General features: G+C 45.6%; 1 protein-coding gene across 5 annotated transcripts in view; it reads left to right on the top strand.

Annotated features, from left to right (window-relative positions):
• The first annotated feature begins 309 nt into the window (after positions 1 to 309).
• Positions 310 to 7082, top strand: part of LOC110259922 (uncharacterized) — a 666350-nt gene continuing 659577 nt past the window's right edge. For all 5 annotated transcript variants that reach the window (XR_014840701.1, XR_014840700.1, XR_014840699.1 and 2 more), the window contains exon 1: positions 310 to 1433. The gene's annotated coding sequence lies outside the window, so the exon portion shown is untranslated. The remainder of the gene's footprint in view (positions 1434 to 7082) is intronic.

The following is a 7082-nucleotide window of genomic DNA, read 5'->3' as shown; positions in this document are numbered from 1 at the left end:
ACTATTATTATACCTAATAATAACACTATAATATAATAATAATAATATTAATAATAATAAATTTCTCAGTACTGTACCAGTAAGTCGGACTTCTATCCCTTCAAACAAAAAGCAGTGAGGGAATTGAGAGACGAGAGTCCTTTAGGAGTCTGCGCGCCAGACACTGGAACCAATGTGATCACTCATTGGGTGCAGGTTCTGACAGTCAAATATGCTCCACCAATGACCGGAGGGCTGACAGCCCTTTCCACAGGAAGTGAGAGCTGGAGCACAGGGCCTTGAAACAGGAAGGGGCGGGGCTTCTGCCTCAGCTGTGGGAGGGAGGTGAGGCGTCTAGAGGTGGGGGTGGGGTTGAGGGGCTTCGGCTGTGGTAGTTCGAAACCTTGGAGCTTCCCGGGTGAAATTCGGAGCTGGCCCCGTATACATGGGGCGAGGAGGAACCAAGGAAAATGGCAGTCCCGCCAGCTGGTAGGTGGCGGTTTTAACAAGCAAGGGAACTTAACGAACGACGATGCCCGAGGATGCCGCAACGTGAGGCGATCTCCACACCTGCCGCCAGAATCTTCAGAGTTTGTAGAGGGGCCTTAACGGGGCTCAGTCAGATGTTCTCCACAACACATAACTCTGTCAAGGCTCTGCCCTTGAAATGGCTCCCAATGCAGGAATAGCATGTTCCACAAGGACAGGAGCGGGGTGAGGAGACTCCGTAGCTCAGGTCTGGCTGGTGGGTCACCCCGGGGTCACGTCCTCTCCATGACCTCCTCCAACGCGCTGGAAGCACAGCTTAAGCAGCCTCTGCAGGGCCGAGCTGGCCAAATGCAGCGAAGAGGAGGCGGAAGCTGAAGACTGAACTCCTGGAATTTTTGCTCTGCCTGATTCACTGAACTGTACTCCGTTGTGCTTCTTATTCTGGCTGGAGGCTTCTCTTAAGTTTTTAACACCCGGAGTCACCAGAAGCTACCCATGGCTCCACGAGGGAGGAGAACAGAGTTGAGAGCTGGGGAGCTTGATTCTACTGTACCATTTGGACTCCTGAGTCCTACTATACCTGAACCCAGTTCTACCCCTGGACTCTTGAGACACATGAAACAATGCATTCACTGTTCTCTGAACTGATTCCAGCTGCTTTTCTGTTGCTTTGCAATGGAAAGAGACCTGGCCAATACCACCTCCAAAATCAGCAGGCAAGAGCCAGATGCTGCTGACTATCTTTAAACATTTGCCACAATCCAATACTTAAAAGGAAAAGAAAATCTCAGGGCTGGGGACTCTGAGCACATGACCTGGAGAATCACTCTGAACTAAGCAGGAGTGTGGACTGCTGAGCTGCAGTCAGCAATCTGAATCCAGGCAGGGCTGGGCCAGGAGGGGAAGGAGGGACCGCAGACTGGCAGTCAGGAATGGCAGTGGCGTAAATCAAGGCTCCGGGACTGGTATGTGTGTTTCCTTGGAGGAGGAAGCATAGAGCAGTCAATGCCTGATGGATGAGAAGGACTCAGCCTGAGTCTGAGGGTTCCTGATTGTTCCGGAGTTCGTTTTTTGCAGTCAGGTTCTTGTTGAAAAGGTGGTGGAAAAGAGAAATTTAAAAAAACTAAGGTTTATTTTCCAGTTAGGTTTTGTACTAGCCATGGTTTCATTTGTTGAGCCCCTTCATAGTGCTGGATACTCTGCTTCTTTCACATGTGGTATTTACTCCTTCCAATCAGGGCTGTACTATACAACTGTTTATATCAGGTACCAACTCCTGGGTGAACAGCATCCCTTGGAAATGTGCAGTGTGCAACCTTTGCAGCAGTACGGTTCTGTCCTTTTTCCAACAAACTGTAAGTTAGGTGGTGTTATATCCCTGTTTTTTATTTATTTAGTTAGTTAATTTTTTCATTTTTAGGGCCACACCCACGGCATATGGAGGTTCCCAGGCTAGGGGTTGAATTGGAGCTACGCTACCAGCCTATGCCACAGCCACAGCAATGCCAGATCTGAGCTGTGTCTGCAACTACACCACAGCTCATGGCAATGCCAGACCCTTAACCCACTGAGCAAGAGCAGGGGTGGAACCCGCATCCTCATGGATTCTAGTTGGGTTTATTAACCACTGAGCCATGAAGGGAATGCCTCCCTGTTTTTTAATAAATGGGAGACTAGACACAGAGGTCATAAGCAAGTTGTGTGAGGTAACATAGCTTGTGGGTGGGAGAATTCTAACCCAAACCCAGGTCAAGATAACTTATTTTCCATTATATCACTTAGCTCCAGGGTAAATTTATTTGCTTCTCATATCTCAAACTTACTTGGACTATGGACCACTGCTATCATGTTATTCATCTTGATACCCCCAGCCCTTAGCACGTATGTATATCCACTGGACATGTGGCAAGTTCTTGTTGAACTGAACAGGCAATGGATGGAGTGGTAGGGCTCCATGAAGAAAACCACATCCAGGGGCTGGATAGAGGAAAATGAATTTAGAGAAATGGGTGTTTTCTGGTTCCTAGCAGAAATAAATCCAGCAATAGGTTTTGAGGTTTGTGATGAAAGAGCTGATTTTTTTTTTTTTTAAATCTTTTTAGGGCCACACCCACAGCATATGGAAGTTCCCAGGCTAGGGGTCAAGTCAGAGCTATAGCTGCCGGCCTACCTCACAGCCATAGCAACTAGGGATTCAAGCCACATCTACGACCTACACCACGGCTCCCTAACCCACTGAGCAAGGCCAGGGATTGAACCTGTGTCCTCATGAATGCTGGTTAGATTTGTTTCCACTGAGCCATGGTGGGAAGTCTGAAAGATCTGATTTCTGAAGACATCACCAAAACCTGAGAACTTTCTGGGAATGTCTGGTGTTTTGATGGAGTGCACAGCCAGGCCCACCTGGCTACATAGTAGAGATTTGTTTATCACTGGTGTATCCTTCCCTGTCCCTAAAATACAGTAGGGACTCAACCGTGGCTGTAGGATAGGATTCAAAAAGAATCACACCATTGTTAAGTGCTTCTTTGAGATGCTCAGCTGGGGGAAGATGGGCCTGTTGATTGCAAGTTAACCTGAAGATAGAAAAATCTGGTTGTAAGACACTAAAGGGATTTGCCGTTTCTTTCTGGAATTGGCCTTCAGGTGGGGCTCTGACCTGTACATTGTTTTAAGTAAACTTGAATTAAAAGCAAACATTTAAAAGTTAAAAGAATTTACATTAAAAACCCTGATTTTGAGCTTCTCTTAAAAATCAGAACATGGCCCACATTCCAGTAATCAGCTGGATGTGTGAAGCAGCTGCCCCCTTTAGACAGAGCATGGGCTGTGCAGTTCACCACAATTCTCACTCTACCTATTGTGCTAGGCCCAGACTGCTTCCCTTATTTCTGCTACTAACTGGTCCTTATAGTTGTTTGAGTTTGTGATTCTTATTTTGGAGTCTAGGCTGAAAGACCAGCCATTATTGATTTTTATTAAAGCTTGGTTTTTTTAATCACCTAAAGAAGGAATCACAAAGATTCAGTAGTTTCTCATCCCTTTTTGGAGACGAGGAAACTGTATCCAAATGAAAGTTAAGTCAATTGTCTGGAGTCATATGGCAGGACAGTGCTGGTCCTAGAGAGTCCAGTGTCTTTCTCCTTGTGGACCATGAGAACAGCTCCTGGTGCTCTTTTTGACTTGGCCACCAGGGAACTCAGCCACATTTTCAGATCCAGTTTAGGAACTGACCTTCTGGCCTGTATGTATATCTTTACTCTACCTTCCATCTTGCTCTATTCCTGTCTTTCCCTCTTATTCTAAATTATTCTTCTCTAGTTCCAATTTCAGTTTATATTCTATAATTTTGTCATTAATACTTCTTGAAGTCTATTGTAAGTTCTACATGGATGGTGAGTGAATAAACAAAATGTAATGAATTATAAAAATCCAAGAAGGACCTGAGTCACACACCAAACTTCATGATAAGTGACTCGTCATAGACTCAGGCTGTGCCGCAACCAATTGCCAAGGTTTTGTGTTTGTACTTTTTAGCTCTTTGCCAACAATGCATTTTGCTTTCCTGACATTGAAGTGGCCCAGACTGATGGCTACACCGTAGAGTGGCTCTGAGGGGTCGGTCTAGTGTCAGGAGGGTGTCGACAGAGTCTGTCCTCAGACAGGCTTTGGGAGTCAAGTCGGGGTGGGGGCAGCTTCACTAACTGCCTGGCATCTGAGTCTTGGTTAGAGACAGAATTCCAGGCTTTGCTGATTTCTGTTTGTCTCCCACTGTCCCACCAGTGTGGCCATTCCTTCAGAGATCTAGAGAGAAAATTTCCACCCAGGAGTTTCTGGTTTGTTTGATTTTGAACTTGTTCCCTCATATCTCTTTCCTCACCTCACCCCACTGGTCCATGTGTTTTTTGTTTTTTTTTTTTTAATGGCTGGACTTGCAGCATATGGAAGTCCCTGAGCCTGCGATTGAATCCAAGCCATGGCTCTGCCGAGCAGCCATGCAATACCAGATTCTTTAACCGATTATACCTGGCCAGGGATCAAATCCTTGCCTCTATAGTAGCCTGAGCTGCTGCAGTCAGGTTCTCAATCCACTGTGCCACAGTGGGAAGTCCCCATGGATATTTTTTTAAAAAAACAGTTGTGAGGCAAAATCAAATCCCAATATTCAAAATAGAGGAGCCGTTTTTATTTATTTTAGCTCTTTCAGGGTAAGGAAGGGAACTCACATTTTTGGAGCTTATTCTGTACCAGCCAGTGTGCTGTGTTCTTAGTTTTAGAGCCTTCTTTTTATTTCAGAATAACTTTCAAATGGAATATGCATGGCCTGATCCTGGCTGACTTTTTTTTTTTTTTTTTTTTTTGGTCTCTTTAGGGTGGTGCTCATGGCATGTAGAGGTTCCCAGGCTAGGGGTCAAATTGGAGCTATAGCTGCCAGCCTGTACCACAGCCACAGCAATACCAGATCCGAGCTGTGTCTGAGACCTACACCACAGCTCATGGCAATGCTGGGTCCTTAAACCACTGAGCAAGACAGGGATCAGACCTGCGTCCTCGTGGATGCTAGTTGGGTTTGTTAACCACTGAGCCATGATGAGAACTCCCTGGCTGACTTCTTTAACTGCCTCTCCCTTCCATGCTTCCTCTAGTCGTACTGGCCTCGCCTAACTCCCCACCTCCATCCACAGCCTACCAGTACACGCCCAGTTCTTCCAGCCTTTCTGACTTTGCACGTGCCACTCTTAGTATCAGGAAGGCTTGTCCCTCCTGGTCTTTGCTTGGCTGACTCCTTTACACCCCAGGTCTCAGCTGAAATATCCTTTGAGGCCTTCTCTAACTGACATAGATGATTATCTTTTTTTTTTTTTTTTTCCTTTTTTAGTGCCATACCCATGGCATATAGAAGGTCCCAGGCTAGGGTCAAATAGGAGCTGCAGCTGCCAGCCACAGCCACAGCAATGCAAGATCTGAGCCACATCTGTGGTCTACACCATAGCTCACGGCAACACCATTTACTTAACGCACTGATCAAGGCCAGGGATTGAACCTGCGTCCTCCTGGATACTAGTTGAATTCATTACCGATGAGCCATGGAGGGAACTCCTGAAGTAGATGATGATCTCACAGAAACCTCTTTCTTCCTTATTTTTCAACTCTTTTAATACTTTTTGGACTTGATTTTTTTTTAAATGTGTTTCTTTCATTATACCATAAGTCTGTTTCTTCTATTATAAATTTCATGATGTGTGAACTCTTGTGTGTCTTGTGTTCTGTTATGTCCCCAGTTGTCTAGCCCATAGTAGGTTCTTAATAAAAATTTGCTGAATGGACTGAATCCCATTATTTGAGTGTTATCATTATCGTAATTATTACAGCTACACTCACCAGGTGCTGACTCTGTGCCAGGCACGAGGTTATTTTTCTATAACTAGTATCTTAATTTACTTCTACAGTGATCCCAGTGGGGTGAATTTATTATCCTTATTCCTCTGAAGAGGAGACTGAGGTTCAGGTCCTTGCTCAGGGCCACCCTTTAATTAGTGATAGAGCTGGAATTCAAACTCAGGTTTTCTAATGCCAAAGCTGGGTTCCCCCCACTCTGCCCCTGAGTTCTTCTCCAGAGGAGGAGCCCTTGTATTGCCGTGGCTTACTGTTTAACATTTACTGAGGCAAGTGAGGCCTGGGGAAGAAGAGCAGAAGGGACAGGTTTACCAGGTAGGAAGCCACTTTTTTTTTTTTTTTTTTTTTTTAAGGGCCGCACTTGTGGCATATGGAAAGTCTCAGGCTTGGGGTCCAATCAAAGCTATAGATAGCTGCCGGCCTACACCACAGCCACAGCAACGCCAGATCCGAGCTGCGTCTGTTATCTGTGATGCAGCTTGTGGCAACACTGGATCTGTAACCCACTGAGCAAAGGCAGGGATTGAACCTGCATCATCATAGATACTAGTTGGGTTCTTAACCTGCTGAGCCACAATGGGAACTCCCAGGAAGCCACTTTGGATGTTACCTGGGAAGGTGGATGGGAAGTGGGGGCAGGGAGCTTGTCTGCGTAGCAGTACTTGTAGGGGTACAGAGAGAGGGAGAGAGTGAGGAAGGGAGAGGGAGAGAGAGGGAGGGAGAAAGAGAGACAGAGAATTCTTCTTTTTATAAGGACTCAGTTCCATCCAATTAGGGTCTCATTTAACCTTATATACCTCTTAAAGACCTTTTCTCCAGATACAGTTGCACTGAGGTTAGAGCTTCAGCAGTATGAATTTTGGTGGGGAGACACAATTCAGCCCATAGCAATTCCCCAGAAGGCTTTGGGGCCAGACAAGCATAGCTCCAAATCCTGCCTGGCCCTTTCCTAACAGTTGGACCCTACTTTTCTGGGTCTCAGTTCCCTTCTCTGTGAACTGGAAATACCATGATCCACCCTGCGTGCTTTTCAAGACACTAAGGAAAAGATGTAAATTATGTGGAAATGCAGTTGTTTTTACTTGTACTACTTATTGTCATTATCTCTATTCTCGAGCAGGCCGACTGTAATTTTTCTCTCTCTCTTCCCACCCTTGAGTTGTTTGGAAGTTATTTTTAAAAGCCTTTGAAATGTCCTTTTCTGTATTTGGCAAAAG

Source organism: Sus scrofa, chromosome 3 (genome assembly GCF_054392235.1).
Source record: "Sus scrofa isolate SSC_HxYL_T2T_F1_AM1 chromosome 3, Sscrofa_HxYL_maternal_Yorkshire_Landrace_v2.0, whole genome shotgun sequence".
Taxonomy (NCBI): domain Eukaryota; kingdom Metazoa; phylum Chordata; class Mammalia; order Artiodactyla; family Suidae; genus Sus; species Sus scrofa.
Note: the sequence above shows the minus strand (reverse complement) of the source record. Positions and strands in the feature narration are given on the sequence as shown.